The sequence below is a fragment of the Helianthus annuus genome, chromosome 2 (genome assembly GCF_002127325.2).
Source record: "Helianthus annuus cultivar XRQ/B chromosome 2, HanXRQr2.0-SUNRISE, whole genome shotgun sequence".
NCBI classification, from domain to species: domain Eukaryota; kingdom Viridiplantae; phylum Streptophyta; class Magnoliopsida; order Asterales; family Asteraceae; genus Helianthus; species Helianthus annuus.
In genome coordinates, this window is record NC_035434.2 from 24567703 (window position 1) to 24589011 (window position 21309).

At 37.0% G+C, this 21309-nt stretch overlaps 1 pseudogene; it reads left to right on the plus strand.

Annotated features, from left to right (window-relative positions):
* Positions 1 to 4033: 4033 nt before the first annotated feature.
* Positions 4034 to 21309, plus strand: part of LOC110887815 — a 37229-nt pseudogene continuing 19953 nt past the window's right edge.

Here is a 21309-nt window from a genome sequence, read left to right on the forward strand (position 1 = left end):
TATGGCAGGTTATACCTCCAGGAACAGCTGTGAGTGCCTCAGCAACTCGTTCATTGATCAAAGCCGTCAGCTGGGCTTGAGTTAGGTTGATACGTCCTCCGCGTCCGCTCATGATCTTCATCACGAAGCAACATAAGTGAGAAAGGTGTCGCGAAAGTGCGTAAGTGTGGGACGACAGGAGGGAGTAAACACACAAGGTTCAAATAGCAATTATCACATTAACTAATGCACAGTGTGAACTATCTAACCGACAATATAACATAAATCATACCACCTATTGTGTCAAGTCTTGCACGTGGAGCGAAGCGTCGTTGTGGATCGTTGAGCACTGTACAGGTTATAGTCTGGTTTTACCAAAAAGCTTTCCCCTTTTTAAAACCAAGTTCACTATAACCAATGGCGCTGATACCAATCTGTCACACCCCCAAAATCCACCATGCGGAGTACCACCGCTTGGAGGCGTGACATGACCAGGATCGAGCCACCAATCATACTGAACAACGTATTTAAGTAAATAAAGCCAACCACAATACGATTGGTCACCAAAAGCTAGTTAACCAAGTTTTAATTTAAACAGCGGAAGCACTAAAAGTAAAACCCAAAATATAAGTCCATAGTTCATAAGTTTAAAGTCCAAAAAGCAAGTTTAATAAGTTCATAAGGATTTAAATATTAAGCACGAAACATAACAGTCCGTACAAGCTCCAAGCATTTAGCGACCAGTAAGGCATGTAACAACGAGTCACCAACAAAGTTGAGTGAGTTCACGGTTGGTTGATTAGTTTTAAGTTGTGTCTGAAAACGTGGTTTGTCTTTCATTGGCGTAATTGCCATGGGGGTTACCCCGTAGTTGAAAGAAAATTTAACCAGTTCATTCTTTAATACCCATACCCTGTCCATGATTAGTGGGGGCTTCCCCATGTGAACTACTAGACCGTATGATATCGACTACTACGCAAGTAAGTTGTGCCCTACATCAGTGTCTATCATCACTGATGATTTGCCATAGTCCATTAGTACACGCCCGTCCGACTGGCACGGTGTAAGGTTTGTTAAACCTAATAGCGCTATTAACTAATGACCCGCTCGCCATTGGCCTCGGCGATTAAGTCGATATAAAATGAGGGACTTATGATAGAGTTTTGTCTAGTAAGTTTTAAGGTTGTTGTCCTACCCAAGGAGGACGAACGTACGTAGTTCTCCCAAAAAGAATACGCAGGATTAATACTGGCATCCTACCCGAGGAGAATGGCCGTACATATCCTACTTACGTAAGATATGTAGATTACGTTTAATTCTTTAACCCATTCCCAAACCATCGGGAATCCCATGCCTTAGAAAGTGTGTGAACTCACCTCAGTTTGCTCGGTTAGATTCTCAAATATAGCTAACAGTCGAGGTCGGTCAATCACGTCCTAATATAATTACCAGTTAATCATTTAGTGGTTTTCAAATAGAGCACAAAGTTCCTACACGTATCTATCATATAACATGCATTACTTTGACGGTTTATGCCCATGTAACCTCCCCATCTATTCCCATTCACAAATAAACATACGATATTGCACATAACACTTTTATCGACACATAACATGTTAGATCATTCACAGATAACATATTCGACATTTAGACACGCAAATCACTACTTATGTCGTTTCAACTTAATTATCCGAAACTGAGCTGTTTTCGAGCATTTTAATAAAATAGTTATCTTACTTCAAAAATTCCCAACTTTTTACAAAAGATGCTAAACAACCCAAATACTATTGTGTAAAAATCTCGGGATCTAATCCATCACCAATATTTTATTAAAAATCATTTTCCGGACTGCAATCAGATTCATTATTTTCTGACTGCAGCCCATGGAATAATTCACTAAAAATTCATTGTAAGTCGGATTGACGAAATTGCAGTTGGACTATTACTACGACATCAGTATCCATCTACTGTACAGATTTCATAGGCTGATTCGACACAGAACTCAAGTTATGACTGAAAACATATCGCCCATTTTCTGCAGTAAAAATGCAGCTCTAGCTGCTGTTACAAAACGGGACTTTAAAAATAGTAAACGAAGTCCAAAAATTACGATTCCGGTGCCATTAGATTCGTATCTCATGGTACATAAATCTAGACTTCAGAAAATACATTTTTAGTTAAGTTATGGTCCTGTTACAGCCAGTTAAAGGCGGCTGGAAATGCAGATCAGCAAGCTGTTTTCAGACTTTTAACATTATAAAATGTGTTCGATTGATCCCATTAACATGTTTAGCGGTCCAATAATACTTACAGCAGATTATCACTTATATACTTCAGATTTATCATGCATTAACATATTTCATCATCCTTTTTAACACTACTTTACCATATGCTAGATGATGTTCAAGATTTGTTTATGTTCATTAGAGTTCTACCTTTTTGATCTTTAAACATCATTAACCACACAACAATCATGTAAAATGCAAGGATCTAAGTGCTTACCACTAGCACAAGGCTAGGGGAGTTCGAGTGTAGAAAAGTGGTGGATAAAAGAAAACGAGAGTGGTCCTTCAACTTGCGAGTGCACCAAGCTTCGTTGTTCACCTTCTTGCACCTTTGTATGGATGGAAAATGGCTATAAAATGGCTTTATGGTGGGTGTATGGTGGTGATGTGTGGCTGCCAAATTCAAAGAAAGAGAGGAGAAGAGAGCTAATTCTTGAAGTGTTGGTGTAAATGAGGGTATGATCTAATGGTTACATTTATAGACCATTTATCTTAATTAACCATTAGATATTGTGCTCCCAAGATATTAAACATGTCCAAATAAAATAATCAAGTGTGTAAGGGTGTGTCCCCCATGGGGACCGATTCGGTTATGGGGGGGGGGGTAATATGGTTTGGTTTGAACTAGATAGTTAGTGTCTAGTTATGTTAGTTAGGTGATTAATTAGTGTATTATGTGTGTTGTGAATTATAACGGGTGTTAGGGTATTCGGGGATCCTAACTGGCTCAGAAAAGGAAAAACAATGGCATTGACAATATTTTCATGTTCCGGGTAAAGTCCGGTTGTTTGGTTTGATACTGTTCCGTTAAAGTGCTTAATTAATCCGTAAAGTGTCTTTTATGTATATTTTTGTAACACTTTTAATTTCTAACACTTAGGAAATTATATGTTAACAAGCACATGTAAGCATAACACAGATATCAGACAGCAGTTAAGTAATTCCACACAGTCCTCAAGCACTTTAATTATCAATAATAAAATGTACGGAATACATGGAATTACGAGTGTTGTCACATTCTCCCCCTGTTAAGAAAATTTCGTCCCGAAATTTAGCTCATGGTTACTGAGGAAGCTAGTTAAGTTGCGTTTGTTTCCTGGTTTTCCTGGGGTGTCACAGTAGCAAAGGGTTTTTTACAGCAGTCTGGCATTGATTATCATGAAACGTTCAGCCCCGTAGTCAAACCAGCCACCATCCACACGGTTCTTTCTCTTGTCGTCTCTAACAATTGATCTCTCAAACAACTTGATGTGCAAAATGCATTTTTACACGGTGAGCTACACGAAACGGTTTACATGCGTCAACCACCGGGATTCGAGGATCCTAAACATCCTCCTCATGTTTGCAAGTTGCACAAATCCCTTTATGGCTTAAAACAGTCGCCCAGGGCATAGTTCACCAAACTCTCAAACGTCTTACAGCATCTTGGTTTTCATGGTTCCAAAACTGATCCATCATTATTTATACTTAATCGCTCGGGTACACAGGTTTATCTCCTTGTTTACGTGGACGACATCATCATTACGGGCAATGATCCCAACACTGTTAATCGCATTATTGCTTCACTTGGTCAGCAGGTGTCTCTCACTGACATGGGTCGTCTTACTTACTTTCTTGGTATTGAAGTGCTTCACACCTCTTCGGGTCTTATCCTATCTCAACGGAAGTATATTTAGGAACTCATTGCCCGAGCTGGGTTAAAAGATTCGAAACCGCTTGCCACACCTACAAATGCCAAAGCAGATACGATAAACAAGGACGACCCACTTATGTCCGATCCTACTAGATATCATCATTGTGTTGGAGCACTTCAGTATGCTACTTTATCTCGGCCCGACATTGCCTACGCTGTCAATAGGTTATGTCAGTTCATGCATGAACCTCACGAATCCCATTGGACGGCTGTCAAACGTATAATTCGCTACCTCAAGGGAACGTCTCAACTGGGCCTTCGTTTTACATCGAACTCAACGTCTACATTACATGCCTTTGCTGATTCATATTGGGGTGAGCGGTTGGTTCCTATTACAGCGTATTCGGATTCCGATTGGGCTAGTTGCCCAGTCGACCGTCGATCCACGGGGGGCTATGCTATCTTCTTGGGTTCAAACTTAGTATCATGGTCAGCTCGTAAGCAGAAAACTGTCTCTAGGTCGTCTACTGAATCCGAATATAAGGTTATTGCTGATACGGTTGCTGAACTAATCTGGCTAAAGTCTCTTCTACAAGAACTGGGAGTTAAGTTGAATAAACCCACTCTTTGGTGTGATAATCTTGGAGCTACGTATCTTTCAGCAAACCCGGTGTTTCATGCTAGAACTAAACATGTAGAGGTAGATTTTCATTTTGTTCGTGAGCAAGTCAGTCAAGGAAATCTGAAGTTCAATTTATTAAAACAAATGATCAAATTACTGATATCTTCACGAAGCCGTTATCAACTCAAAGATTTGAATTTTTAAGATCCATGTTGCAGGTCGTTACCCGCCCTCAACTTGCGGGGGAATGTTAAGCTAAATATTCAATTATCATAAGTTAGAGGGTTATTATTGTAACTAGTAGAATATATATAAACCTCTTTGTATTCAATATTGAATTATGAATGAAATTATGAGTTGATAGCCTGCAATCGTGACACTGACATGGATGATACTAACACCGGTACCGATTATCCTGGAAACAAGTCCCAGCTGCTCAACAACTTTGTTGACGGCGTGGTTGACTACAAACGCCGTCCAGTCCTCAGATCAAAATTTGGTTGCTGGCGATCTGCATATTTCATCATCGGTATCTTTAATTATGCATCTCAGAAAAAAACATACTTAAATAAGTATTATAATGTTTACAAGTTTTTTATGTTCAACTTCAGGTGTGGAAGTAGCAGAGAGATTTGCATACTATGGAGTCAGTTCAAATTTGATTACATACTTGACAGGACCATTGGGACAATCGACTGCAACTGCAGCCAAGAATGTCAACATCTGGTTTGGAACGGCTTCGCTTCTTCCCCTTGTCGGAGCTTTCATCGTTGATGCTTTCCTTGGTCGATACTTAACCATTATAATTGCTTTTGTGCTCTATGTTCTGGTTTGTCCTCTTTCCATCTTCACTTTCAAATTTTGAATGATCACCAGATTAACTAAATTTAAAATCACCAAAATATCCGTTTTAAGCGAGAAAATTAACAAAATAGCCTTCACGTTTTATGGTTATTATCAACCAGAGCGTGATAAGTGTGTTCTGTTGGTTCAGGCCCCTCACTAAACACACTCACAACACACACTCAAACTCTCACTGTATGTGAAATTAATATGTGGTATGCAAAAACAAATGAAAGAAGCTTCTGTTTACGTATGAAAATGGGGTACATAACAAAGAAAATAAACAACTATTTATAACTAAACAAATATACGTAACTCTCCTATTTACTCGGTCAAGCCACCTTCACATTATCACATTTTCACTTCCTTGAAATCAAATCTTTAACATTCACATCCCATAATCTCCTTCATAATACTCGGTCATCCTCTAGACTTATTCAGTACCATGTGACTAAAACAAAACCCAGCTTACCCGTTTTGTTATTCGACCCGTATCCGTTGACCCGACCCATCAAAATTACCCAACATGTTCAGCGCAGTAAATTGGATCCTTTGGCGTAGCAGATTCAATTATTTTTGTGCATGGTAGATCCACTGTGCGTCTGCGCCTGAGACCTCATAAATTAGAAATTATCTTTTTTTAAAATTAATACATGGCGCAAGAGATTTCACTCTACCACAAGAGATTTTAATCGAGGGTATATATAGTTCGTGACTGGTGACACGTGTCATTCTATGATTGGTGGAAATTATTGGAAATTTAAAATACAAAAAGTCAAACGGCTACTTTCAGAATTTCAAAAAGTCAAGTTTATTTTGTTTTCTTTGGTTGATATTTTCATGATTTTCCTTGGCCAAATTGTTAATAAATGATTATCAGGCACTTGCATTGCTGGCTTTTTCAACTTTGCTTACTTCCGACTGTAAAAACGCCATTGGTCACTCACCATGTTCTTCAAAGATTCAAGTCATCATCTTTTTTGTTTCTTTATATCTAGTGGCATTTGCTCAAGGTGGGCATAAGCCCTGTGTACAGGCTTTTGTGAAATCATAATCTCCTTCACATCCTATAAGTATAAGGGTTTGTTATGTAATTAGTTAATAGATAGTTTTTATTAGAATTAGATAAGTTATAAAGTACAAGGGCCAAAGATGGAAGGATGAAAGTTAGTAACCTACATGTTTGGATCGACACATCCCGGGGGTTGCACCCCTTCTCTGATCGACGACTGGAAGCACAGGGACAAGGGACGCAACCTTTCATCTTCGATTGAGAGCCACAAGATCAAAAGACATGCCTGTTCGTGAAAAAACACGTCTATTGGATCGTACCTCTTCGATTAGTATAAATAGGGTTAGGATTTCTATTGTAAAAACACTTGTACATACTTTCACAGATTGTATTCATTCAGAAATAAAGGTTTGTTTATTCGTTCATTGTGATTTTCTTTGTCCATTAAGAAGATTCTGGGCAATAGTGGTATCAGAGCCTAGGGCTCAAATTCGTTTCGGGAAGACAATCATCAGGCGGGTGGTTGAATTCCCTAACAATTCTGATCACGCAGGAGGCGTTGATTGGGTCCTTCTTGTTAAGTTTTAACACCAATCGCATCAAGAGGGTACGATTGTTGTTCATTCGTTAATCGGTCATCAGGAGGGTGTTTGATTTTTTGATCCGATCATCACTGAGGGTGTTTGGATTCTGAGTGTTTTTTAATTCAAATCACGGCAAGAGGCTGCGGTTCGAGATAAGAAGATGGAAGCAAATCCGAGAAATTTGTATTCCGGTTTGAAGAAGCAATCGCAAAACCAAGAAGTTTGGGTTGTTTGAAATTTGCAAAAGACACAAAATCTGAGAAGTTTTGTGATATCAAAGCATCAAGAGGGTGTTCGGTTGAGAAGTTTAGTCGCAAATCAAGCGGGTTTAGGGCTGATTTTTGGTTTGTGTTTAGAGAGTCGCGAATCAAGCAAGAAGAAAAAAAATGCAGCCAAGAGGGTTGTTAAGAAAAGTCAGAAAACCGTGCGGAGAATCACGATAAGAGAAGTCGGTCGGTTCGTAAATTCCAGGTTCTACGTTCTATTTTTCTGGAATGAGTTAATTACTGTTTTCGTCCATGTGGTTTGTCAAAATCACTATTTCAGTCCACTAGTTTAAAAATTGTGATTTCAGTCACTGTGGTTTCACTTTCGTAATCATTTCGGTCCATGTGGTGTCACTTTCGTAACCATTTCAGTCCATTATTCTGTTAAGTACAGGGACTGAAATGGTTACGAGGTGGACTTAAATGGTTACGAAAGTGAAACCACAGGGACTGAAATCGCAATTTTTAAACTAATGGACTAAAATAGTGTAACACCTCGTAAAATCACGTCCAGTGATGTATTGACACGTGTAATAAACCCTAATAAAGTCAAACATTGAATTTAAGGGACTAATTTTTCGAAAAATCAAAAACTTTGATTATGAAAGGACTGGAAGTGTCAACATACCTAAAATAAGTTTCTAAATAACCTCGTACGGTATTTATATTCATAAATGAGCCACTTGTTGATCGAGTGTAGCCGTTTGCGTAATTAATTGAAAGTTTGCGCAATAAAGGGTTAAAAGCGTCAACATGTTAATTCTTACCTATGAGTGACCTTTTAACAAACCGGGAGCTTCATAATATTTGATTATACTCTCGGGAATGCCAATTAATGGCCGTCTAAGGTTTTTATGCCTTTAAGTGAAGTTACGCACAACTTTGCAAGTTTAAGGGGCTAAAAGTGTCAATATGTTTAATTATACCTCTGAATGACCTTTCTGTGAACCCGAAGAATCGTGATGTTTAATAATACTCTCATGAATGCCTAATATGGATTAGAAAAGGCTTCGATGCTATTAAACGATAAAATGCGCAAGTTTGCGCATTAAAGGGACTATTTGCGTCAAACTGCAAAAGTATACCGAATCGTATGGCATCGAACCTTCCGGAATATGATCATAAGTTAAAAATGCCCTAAATATCCTTTACATAGCTTAGAAATAGGCTTAGAGGTGTTTGGTGCGCAAAAATAAACTTACTTGATCAACAGGGACTAAAAGCGTCAAAAAGTGCATAAGTTTGCATTTTCGCGCATATCCTACGTTCTGTATATATCCGGACATCCAAAAATTTATGTAAGCATTAAAATATTTTATTTTAGTGTGTGGCATGATAAAATTCCATTCGTCGCTTAATTTGGATCGTTTTTGCGTCCGTTACGACTTCCGTTGTAATTAACCGAATAACGCAACCGTACGACCAAACGAACCGACATCCGAGATTTTTTTAGCACATTTCAAGTTCCCTATACTTTAACTTCATTTTAGAGCCTTGAAATGGGGTTAACGGAGCTTAAACGTGCCAGAAATCAAGTTTTTACACTATAGGGGCCATTTCAGCAAATCTGCCATTTTGGTCTCTGGCGGGGCGTGAGAGGCCTCTCGTGGGGGGCTAGAGACTGATCTGGGTGGATTCCTGTTTTCAGCAATCTGGTCGAATTTCAGGGGCTTTTATGTAATATTTTCAATACCTTGGGCTACCATTTGATGGTTTTTAACATCCCATTGTATTCCAAAACCATTTGTCCAAGTGGAGGGCCAAGATTGAAGCTCGGATTACGAGAAACGATCCTAACGGTTCTTGAAATTCTATATAAACCCACTTGTTCTTGCTCTCATTTCACACCTTGATCTGAATTGTTCTAAGTTGGAGCTTTTGTGCTTCATACCTGAACATCCTAGATCAATTCCATCATTGCTTGGACCCTTTGTAAGTGTCCTTTCGTGTTTAGTTCAGTTATTTGGCTCTTAAATCCGAAAAGTCAAGCGTTTGCGATAAACGCTTTGACTTTTAAACGGTCAACCCATTGTTCGCAACGAACATGGCTACGTAATCGTAATTAGGTAGGTATTAAACCCTCAAAAGGGCACCTCCTAATTACCACGTTTGCTTAGTCAATTGTCGGGTCAAAGTAAATTAAAATAAAAGTCAAGCGAGTCGGCTTTTAAATAAAATTCATAACTAATGATGTAAAGGCGATAAAATCAGTTTTGTCACTTTAATAACTTGGTAAATATTAATTGAACATGTCTAGGCATGTTCAACCCGACAATTCTAAGTGTAGGCTCGGTTCGGAACCGAAAGTCGCAAAAGTAGACTTTTGCTTTGACTTTCAGTTCTGACCCGATTTAGCTTAGTTTAGATATACCTTAGGATTCCTTTAGGACCATGTTATAGATTAGTATAACCCTCTGAGGTTATACAACTTGGATCCTTAGTTATCTTATTCATTTGCATGTTTTCGTTATATGCCTAATTGTTGACCGTTATGCCCTTTTGACCTTAAAATGAGAATTTTGAAAAGGGGAAAAGATAATAACCTTGGTTACTGAATTATAAACATGTCCTTAAATTTTCACATTAGTTTGAGGTCTAGATTAGGATTTATGCTCAATAGCGTAATTAAAAAGCTTTTTATTAATTAAACGGCGTAATTAAAGGCTATCTAAACCCAATTTTTGATACGAAACTTTTTACCTACTGATGTAAAATAAAATTTTGGGATTTTTTAAGATTTTTAATTATTTTTAGGCTGAGAATAACATAGGGTTCTAGCTTTGATTCGGTAATTGTCGGTTTTGCCCTTTTGGCATATAAAATGAGTTTTACAAATCTTTTTGATACCAAACCTTTTTCTACTGATCCTATATGGTAAATAAAATATTTTAAGCCTTCTGGAATGATAAAAATATCAGCTTTTCTTATAAAACCCGGAAATCGCTTAAAACCGTCTTTTTACGCGTTTTAAACGCACAATATGTATTAAAACTATTTTTATCATATAAGACTTGATACCTACTGATATTTTTAGTAAATTTTTATACTTTAACAGTAAGCAAAAGTTTTAAACTCTGATTTCCAGATTTGACCTTTAAACCTTATGTGAAATTACCCAAATGCCCCTTAGGTGCATAGTTTGGTTATAAACAATAAATTTCACATATATGTAATACCCTACTGATATAACTTATTAAATTAAGTATTTTTACTGATCAAATCAGACCTGAACCTCAGATTTATATTTAATCTCTTTTATAATCTTTAAAATGACCAAAATACCCCTACGGGGCTTAAATTGACTTTAAATTCGTTTTGGGAATAATAGAAGGTATCTTACTGATATCACAACATATTTAAGGCATATTAACTTAAGAAACCTGTATATAACTCTTATGGTTAGCCGTTACGCATATTTCGCGTTCGGTTCGGTTTATGTAACTAGTTTGCATAAATTGACCGAAACAGGTCAAACCTTATCATTTTTGCCTCAAAATCCCGGATGTGTTTAGTTTACCCATATTATACAAGTCTCCAAACTTGTCGGGTCTAAATCACATTCTATTCCGGTCTTCGCTTAATCATGCGTTTGAACCGTAAACCTTTCCTTAAACCTAACCGGTCTAAGTTACGACTTAAATAAGACCGTTAGGAATCTAATAGGTTAATAAAACCTTCGTTCTAGATTAAGAGCCCCAATAGAGGTACTTGTGCTTGCTGATTAGGATATACGGCTGAGTATAAATTGCATTTTAAGCTCAGGTAAATACTCTTAACTTATTTTCCCTATACGGGCTTGGGATACGGTATTATAATACCGCTTGGTCGGGTATTGAATGTTTAATCGGATTGTGATTAAATTATTTAGGTAACCCGTTTTAATCTGTCTTGTTTGAAATAAAAGGCCTTTAGGGGTTAATGACCATGTCTCGAATATCCTTGGCATCATTATAAAATAAAAATGGCCACGTCTTATGCATGGAGTGTAGGCATACACCTGACAGTTGCATAAGGAAAACGGTATCTCACTCTCTTGTGGGCCTATACTTGTGGTGTGTCTATTAATCTTGACCCGGTTTCTACATCGGGCCCTAAATGTATAACGGACATGTAAATCTGTATACAAGATTATTTTTATATAATTGTCCCAAGTTATAAAAGATATTTTGTGCCTTGTGCATTCAAATCAATTTTCTAAAACATTTTCAAAATGAGTCAGTTAATTGTATTTACCAGTGTAAACTGTCGTATTTTTCCAAAAAGATTAAGTGAAAGGTACTGTACGAAATTGGCTGGGAACTCAGGGCATTAATAGGGAATCTTGCAAGTTCTAGATGCCTAAAGTCTGTTGAACAATGTTTCTTTTAATTTTGATCCGCATGTGGATCTTTTACAACCGTTTTGTAATACTTGATATTACTCTTCATTCGGTTTGTAATGTATTTATCTTTTGCTTCCGCTGTGCATTAAAATTGTGTTGTTTGACTATGACGATATCAACTACGTCACGATACTCCCCACCGGTAATACGTGGAAATATCGGGGTGTGACAGGTTGGTATCAGAGCCAACATTGAGTGAATTAAACACTAGCCTTTTGTGTTTAATCTCAATGACACAGTAGCACATTCCTTAACTTCCGAGTCTAGACTGGAACTAGGAATGATCTCATCCCTGTTAAATGTATGCATTGTTTTCAATATTTCCGTATCTCCGGATCGTGTCGCCGAGCAAAGCTGCCATTGGTGGAGGATCTCCAAATCCGAAGTTTATAAATGTAAAGCTTCGTACTACAGCCTGAATAAGTGCACGACCTGTATGGAGGAATGACCTTTTGAACCCATTAATCATATTTCAAATCCTTTACCCAAGACTTTGGAAACTTCAAATGAGAAGCCAACATCGGAGGAGTTCGTACCTGCTGTCCTTGAAGATCCTATTCCAAAGATAATATCTATGAAATCAAAGGACTCGTATTTCTTACCTCCAAGTCTTGGAATCCCAGACTTGGAGTATACCTATCCTGATCTTATTCCATGATCCATATTGATGATTACCCATAAAATCCTTGGATTCCACTTTAGCAAAGATCCCAAAATAGAAAATTTGGATTACCAGCCAAAACTTTCGGTATTCATATCTCACGCAGAGAACCAAGGAGAAAATTTCCAAAAATAAAGTAAAGAAGAAACTCTTTCGTTGTTTTCATTTCTTTATTGGTCCTAATAAGGACATATTTATCTTTTAGTTCCTTTGTGGACAAATCCTTGTTTAAAAGTCCCGTTTAGGGCATCTATGTACTCCTTTCATTTAATGATTCAAAATTCATTACCGATATATATAAACGAATATATTATATAAAATAAATCATAATATCCTTCTTTTATCAGCCTATATAATGAAAAGAATCTTAAAGGGATAACCTAGCTTGTATGTCATTAAGGACCTAGCTATGATGGTAAAACCTGTTTAAAAGAGATTCAGATCCTTGTTAACATCTAAAAACATGTTAACACTCCTGACAACAGTGATGCGATAAAATCACACTTGTCATCTTTATAATGGGAATTTCCAACCCCTTATCTAGCCTAGTGATTTAGAAATCATGGCTTAAATCATCAAATTAAGATGATCATTTTTACAAACATTCATTTGTGATGAAACGCCTACGGGCTATATCTACTGTCCTAAAAGGCAAAAGACAGTTGTAGTCTTTGACTCTCTGTCAAGAAAGGTAATGAACCGCGTTCAAACCTTAATGCCTCGATCCTATAAGATCATGGCTTATAAATTCAAAACTGTCCTCGTGACAAGGCCTTTTGTGCCATTTCAATATCCTTAATAGCTTCTAGCTGGATTAATTATAATGAAAATTTAAAATAAACCTGATTATCAAATTAACCAAGTATGGTCTATTAGTACCATGGTTAATGAATCGTCGAAGATGATGGTTCCAAAATAGACTCCCTGTCAAGGAAAGGTAATGAACTATGTTCAAACCTTAATGCCTCGATTCCCTAAAAATCGTGGCTTATAAATTTAAAATTGTCCTTGTGATTAGGCCTGTTGTGCCACTTTAATATCCTTAATGTTTTATAACTAGGGTAAATTATAATGAGAATACTAATATAATTAACAAATTAACCAATATGGTTTATATTACCATGGTTAATGAGTCGTCAAAAATGATGATTCCATAATGACCTCTGAATAAATCATTGTCAATATTTACGTAGCAATCAAGCTACATGGCTGAATCAGATGAGGTTAACAACCACTCGAGGGAGAACAATGATACTACCAGAGTTAATATAACTGGTGAGGAACTGCATGCATTAATAGACAATGTCGTTACTCGAGCTCTGGACATACGAGATAATGAATCGAGTGGTACTCGCGTCAGAACTCAGTCAGAACCTCATTCAACACCACCCTCTAAGACTCATACGACTCACAAAAGCGATTCTCATCATTCTTCGAATCAGAGGAGTGTGCTGTCTAGGCAGGTTGTGCTCAATCAAGAGCCTCGGGTTAAAACCTGTTCATATAAAGATTTTGTCTCCTGCAAGCCTAGAGACTTCACAGGAGAAAAAGGGGCCATCGATTGCATGACGTGGCTCGATGAGATGGACACCGTTGTTAATATTAGTGGATGTGCAGAGCAAGACATTGTGAAGTTTGTTTCACAATCTTTTAAAGGAGAAGCTCTAGCTTGATGGAGGTCACTAATCCAAGCCACTAGGAAGGTCCCGTTGAATAATCTGACATGGGATCAGTTTGTTGCTCTTATTAAAGAAAATTACTGTCCTCAACATGAAGTTGAGAAAATTGAGACTGATTTCTTGGCATTGATCATGAAGAACCTAGATTGTCAGGCATATCTTGCAAGTTTCAATACCATGTCTCGATTGGTTCCTTACTTGATCACACCAGAACCGAAGTGTATAGCTCGCTTTATTGGAGGTCTAGCCCCAGAAATCAAGGCAAGTGTGAAAGCATCAAGACTTACTACATTCAGATCCGCGGCAGATCTGTCATTATCTCTCACGCTGGATGTGGTCAGAAACAAGGCTACTAAAGCTTCTAATGATGGAAAGCGTAAAAATGAGGATGAGGATTCTCATCGCTCCGATAAGAAGAAAAAGAGGAACTCTTATCATAAGAAGAGTTCTGGGTTTAAAAAGGGCAACCAGCAGTAGGGTGAAAAGACCAGGTGCAAAATCTGTAGGAAATACCACCTCGGGAAATGCTGATTTGAATCTCAGCCGCTACCTTGTGGAATCTGCAAGTCCAAGGAGCATAAGACCTTGGATTGCAAGAAGTTGAAGGATGCGACCTGTTATGGTTGCAACGAGAAGGGGCATATTAAGACCAACTGCCCTAGGAATCAGAAGAAGCCTGAAGAGGCTAAGAAGACCAATGTTCGGGTCTTTCAAATGAACGCCCAGGAGATGGTGCAGAATGATGATGACGTATCAGGTACCTTTCCTTATCAATGATGTGTATGCAAGAATTGTTTGATTTAGGCGCAGAAAAGTCTATTGTGGACAATAAATATTGTAAGCTGTTGTATCCACCTATTAGGACCTTAGGCTTATAACGCGAGGTAGAATTGGCCGATAACATTTAGAGACTGCTTCAACAACCTTAGATGGATGCTTTATATCCATTAGGAATCGCTCTTATCCAGTATCCTTATGACAAGCTTTCAAGCTATCCAAAATCATTAATATGATCAAGACAGATGTGACGTTTGATCCCCTGTCAGAAAGGTGATGGACTAGGTCCAAACCTTAATTTCCATTAATGGTCTTTTATGGCATAGGCTAAGTATAATTGATATATATACATATCTAAATGACGTTGATTGAGAATGTTCGTACTATATTAGCCTGTATCGTTTAACGATACCATGGTTAGTATATATTAGGTCCTCAGGTGATGAATAGCGGTTGTTGGATTGTAACTAAATAATTGTTTTATTTGGTGTTAGGAACCAAATATCGAGTATGACAAACTCGGATAAGACAGCCGTTGATCGTGTTATGGATGATACGACACATGCTAATGATGCTACAATTGTGAACCTTAGAATTTCCAAAGATGTTCTTCAAACTATGATAGACGCAGCAGTTGGAAAAGCTATGAAGAAGGCCGTGAAAAAGTTCAAGGAGCCCAATGCTACTTGCTCCAAATCTCATCCAAGACCACCCTTCATTTCTCACGAGAAGGATCTCGTTCATGCCTCTAATGCAAAGGATGAACTAAAAAGGAAAAGGGAGGAAGATAACTCCCAGAGTTCTAAGAAAAAGAACAAAAAAAAGTCCAACCAGAAACCTGTATGCAAGACCTGCAAGAAGCGTCATCTAGGGAAGTGCAGGTTCGAACCAAAATCCCAATCGCAGCCTAGGGCTTGTGGGATCTGCAAATCAAGGGAGCATAAAACATTGGATTGCAAGGACATGGAGAATGCAGTCTGCCCTGCATCTGTCAGAGGAAGTGCGACTAGGGAAGGAAAGCCTAAGAATGAAAGCGCTTAAACTCTCCTAAAGAGTGCCAGAGGTAGTTCATATCAATAATGAAATCAAATACGTTCTTTAACATTTATTGGAATATAAATTCTAAGAGTTTTGTTTTAATTCGGATACCAATAAATCCTTCATAAAATTATAAGTATAGTAAACTTCTAAAATCTTCCATAAGAACCTTAGATATTAAGTGTAAGGTAAAACTTACAGGCGAAAATCATAGGAACCATATCTTCTGTTCCTGTCAGAAATCTTCAATCGTGAAATTCTAATGTACCCTCTCTCCAGATAAAGTGCATCATCATATGTAATTGATATCTCTTTGATCTCTATTGATTACGAATACCAAATGGTATAACAAAAGCGCCATATGAGGATTGGTGTATCTTAATATGTTCCATAGATTGCTTCCATGCCTGATCAGTATGGAGGTTTAATGCATGGAACCACGAGGATATTCCAATGGTTATACGGCATTAAAGTCAGCTAATGGTATTCAAAGAAGATATCTGGAATGGGATTATCTAAGTAAATATCTCTGATTATGGAATCCGTGGACTCGTAGCGTGCATGTGTCACTTATCTGACACAGATAATGATAGATGAACTGGAGCCTGAGATTTGGAAAATCTCTGTAACCTCCTTGTCTCTTGGTTATCTTCTCCAAAGATTACCCTGTTTACCTCCTGAGGCAAGTAGAGTTAAGATTAACATCCCGCTTTGGGCTGGAGTATTGTAAAAACTCCATGTAGATTATGGAATAATTGAAACCCTGATTAAGTAAGTTTTAAGATATAGATTTTTAAAGCCTAATTCTTAATTCTAAGAGTTTCAATATTATTAATTAAGAAAGACGCTTCATTTTGCTTATGCATTGATTACCACAACCCTAATTAGGCAACAATCAAGAATCGTCATCAGCTGCCCAGGATCGTCGATTTGTTCGACTAGCTGTGAGGATTAGCTATTCCTTGAGATTAGTTTTAAGCATTGGTTGGAATAACCATCTCACCTTAAAATAAGTTTTTCTATATAGTTGTTATGTAAGTATCAAAGCTGCTCCTTTGGAGACCTTGTATAGATAGAATGTTAAACATTTATTTTTAGACAGAAGATTGGTAAGTTCAATTATCAGGATTTAAAAGTTGTCTTGGGAACAACGAATAAGATCATACAAATCCATAATCATCTGAAAGTTTCCAGTAATCGGCGGAAAATTAAGGGTTAATGAAATTCGCAACCCTCTTAAGTCCTTAATAAGGAATAAGGTTCAAATTGAAAGTATCGCTCTAAGAAGGGTGTGCTAAAATTTTTATGCATCAGGCTAGTTAAGCCCTGACTATATATAGGATCATTCGAGGAATCGAATACATCAAAGGTTAATAGCTTATAAGTTAAAACCTATTTATGGAACGTGGTGAAACTCGCAATGTGACCCACACTAATGATCTAAGGATATGTTTCACCAATAAGTCGAGAAGCATTATCACCTAATGATATGCAGATTAATGAAAATTTTGGTTTGATGAGAAACCAGTATCAATTAAGGATCGGCAGGATTAGAACCTAAGGAAGAAAACATGAACCTATTATAAAGGTCATTTGGGATGCCTTTAGAGGCCCAAATAGGTTGTGGAAGTTAAATCCATTGTCCGACAGAAAGTACATCCATTACTGTATCAAATCTCGAGATCGAGATTTCTTTTAAGGGGGTGAGGATGTAACACCTCGTAAAATCACGTCCAATGATGTATTGACACGTGTAATAAACCCTAATAAAGTCAAACATTGAATTTAAGGGACTAATTTTTCGAAAAATCGAAAACTTTGATTATGAAAGGACTGGAAGTGTCAACATACCTAAAATAAGTTTCTAAATAACCTCATACGGTATTTATATTCATAAATGAGCCACTTGTAGATCGAGTGTAGCCGTTTGCGTAATTAATTGAAAGTTTGCGCAATAAAGGGTTAAAAGCGTCAACATGTAAATTCTTACCTCTGAGTGACCTTTTAACAAACCGGGAGCTTCATAATATTTGATTATACTCTTAGGAATGCTAATTAATGGCCGTCTAAGGTTTTTATGCCTTTAAGTGAAGTTACGCACAACTTTGCAAGTTTAAGGGGCTAAAAGTGTCAATTTGTTTAATTATACCTCTGAATGACCTTTCTGTGAACCCAAAGAATAGTGATGTTTAATAATACTCTCATGAACGCCTAATATGGATTAGATAAGGCTTCGATGGTATTAAACGATAAAATGCACAAGTTTGCGCATTAAAGGGACTATTTGCGTCAAACTGCAAAAGTATACCGATTCGTATGGCATCGAACCTTCTGGAATATGATCATAAGTTAAACATGCCCTAAATATCCTTTACATAGCTTATAAATAGGCTTAGAGGTGTTTGGTGCGCAAAAATAAACTTACTTGATCAACAGGGACTAAAAGCGTCAAAAAGTGCATAAGTTTGCATTTTCGCGCATATCCTACGTTCTGTATATATCCGAACATCCAAAAATTTATGTAAGCATTAAAATATTTTATTTTAGTGTGTGGCACGATAAAATTCCATTCTTTGCTTAATTTGGATCGTTTTTGCGTCCGTTACGACTTCCGTCGTAATTAACCGAATAACGCAACCGTACGACCAAACGAACCGACATTCAAGATATTTTTGAGCACGTTTCAAGTTCCCTATACTTTAACTTCAACTTAGTGCCTTGAAATGGGGTTAACGGGGCTTAAACGTGCCAGAAATCAAGTTTTTACACTATAGGGGCCATTTCAGCAAATCTCCCATTCTGGTCTCTAGCGGGGAGCGAGAGGCCTCTCGCGGGGGGCCAGAGACTGATCTGGGTAGATTCCTGTTTTGAGCAATCTGGTCGAATTTCAGGGGCTTTAGGTAATATTTTCAATACCTTGGGCTACCATTTGATGGTTTTTAACATCCCATTGTATTCCAAAACCATTTGCCCAAGTGGAGGGCCAAGATTGAAGCTCGGGTTACGAGAAACGATCTTAACGGTTCTTGAAATTCTATATAAACCCACTTGTTCTTGCTCTCATTTCACACCTTGATCTGAATTGTTCTAAGTTGGAGCTTTTGTGCTTCATACCTGAACATCCTAGATCAATTCCATTCTTGCTTGGACCCTTTGTAAGTGTCCTTTCGTGCTTAGGTCAAATATTTGGCTCTTAAAGCCGAAAAGTCAAGCGTTTGCGATAAACGCTTTGACTTTTAAACGGTCAAGCCATTGTTCGCAACGAACATGGCTACGCGATCGTAATTCGGTAGGTATTAAACCCTCAAAAGGGCACCTCCTAATTACCACGTTTGCTTAGTTAATTGTCGGGTCAAAGTAATTAAAATAAAAGTCAAGCGAGTCGGTTTTTAGATAAAATTCATAACTAATGATGTAACGGCAATAAAATCAGTTTTGTCACTTTAATAACTTGGTAAATATTAATTGAACATATCTAGGCGTGTTCAACCCGACAATTCTAAGTGTAGGCTCGGTTCAGAACCGAAAGTCGCAAAAGTAGACTTTTGCTTTGACTTTCAGTTCTGAACCGATTTAGCTTAGTTTAGATATACCTTAGGATTCCTTTAGGACCATGTTATAGATTAGTATAACCCTCTGAGGTTATACAACTTGGATCCTTAGTTATCCTATTCATTTGCATGTTTCCGTTATATGCCTAATTGTTGACCGTTATGCCCTTTTGACCTTAAAACGAGAATTTTGAAAATGTGAAAAGAAAATAACCTTGGTTACTGAATTATAAACATGTCCTTCAATTTTCACATCAGTTTGAGGTCTAGATTAGGAGTTATGCTCAATAGCGTAATTAGAAAGCTTTTTATTAATTAAACGGCGTAATTAGCATAAAGCCTATCTAAACCCAATTTTTGATACCAAACTTTTTACCTACTGATGTAAAATAATATTTTGGTATTTTTAAAGATTTTTAATTATTTTTAGGCTGAGCATAACATAGGATTCTAGCTTTGATTCAGTAATTGTCGGTTTTGCACTTTTGGCCTATAAAATGAGTTTTACAAATCATTTTGATACCAAACGTTTTTCTACTGATCCTATATGGTAAATAAAAGGGATTTTTTTACATATTTCCCCCTCCTAAGAGACCTTATTACATATTTACCCAACCCTTAAAATCAATTACATATTTCCCCTTCTTAAACCATATCAATTACATATTCCCCCTCCCTAAACTATATATATTACATATTTATCCTTTTCACTAAAATTACTCTTATTAATTTACTATTTTACCCTTAATAAAGTTATTAAATCATTATTTACATACTAATAAATAAACTTATTTTATCACTATCGACATTGTTCATAACAACAATTTGAGACATTGTCATGAAATCCTTGATTTTAATCACAAAAGCATTTTGCTTAAAGTTTAAGATGATACACGGAAGACTTCTAAAAATTCAATTTTAAAGGCAAATAAAACAAAAAAAAGTTTGTAAAGTTTTATGAAACCTACTTAACAATTTTATATAGAACCTCTGGTGCATTCTTGTGCCGATTTCATAGTAATATCATTCCCAACAAATTTTCTTAACTCAATGTCAGTGTGCAAGCTAGAACATTCCAAATCCAAAGCTTCATTTTCTGAATTACGCACCGGAACTGTTATATTTCTCTCCCGATATTCCACCAAGTCATATCACAAAGTAAAGTTAAGACCCTTTGTATCCCCATCTGATATCTTTACAGACACTGGATGAGTTCACAGACTCATCTCCGGTCACCGGATATGATGAACCAGAAGATTCAAAAGACGATATAGGAACTTGCTTCTGAATCTGATTCAGTCGATTGGCGTCAATTCAACGGCTTCTAAAACCCAATCCTGATTCAATTAATTGGTTTCTGATTTTGGTTGTCGTCGAAATCCCCTTACATGTTTACAGCAAAAAGGTCGTGATACTTGCGAAGGTGTAGAGCGTCGTGATGTTTGCAGCGTTTATGCGAAAGTGAAGGAGAACCAGGGGTGTGTGAGTAGGGTTTTTGCGAAGGTGAAGAACCAGGAGAATCCTAACAGTCTGTTATTTTATAGGAAATAAAAAAAGGGTAATTGGGTAATTTCTTGTGTGGAGGGGAAATATGTAATTAAAATATTTGATTGGGTAAATATGTAATAAGATGTCTTAGGAAGGGGAAATATGTAAAAATCCCATAATAAAATATTGTAAGCCTTCTGGAATGATAAAAGTATCCGCTTTTCTTATAAAACCCGGAAATCGCTTAAAACCGTCTTTTTACGCGTTTTAAACGCATAGTGTGTATTAAAACTATTTTTATCATATAAGACTTGATTCCTACTGATATTTTTAGTAAATTTTTATACTTTAACAGTAAGCAAAAGTTTTAAACTCAGATTTCCAGATTTGACCTTTAAACCTTATGTGAAATTACCAAAATGCCCCTTAGGTGCATAGTTTGGTTATAAACAATAAATTTCACATATATGTAATACCCTATTGATATAACTTATTAAATTAAGTATTTTT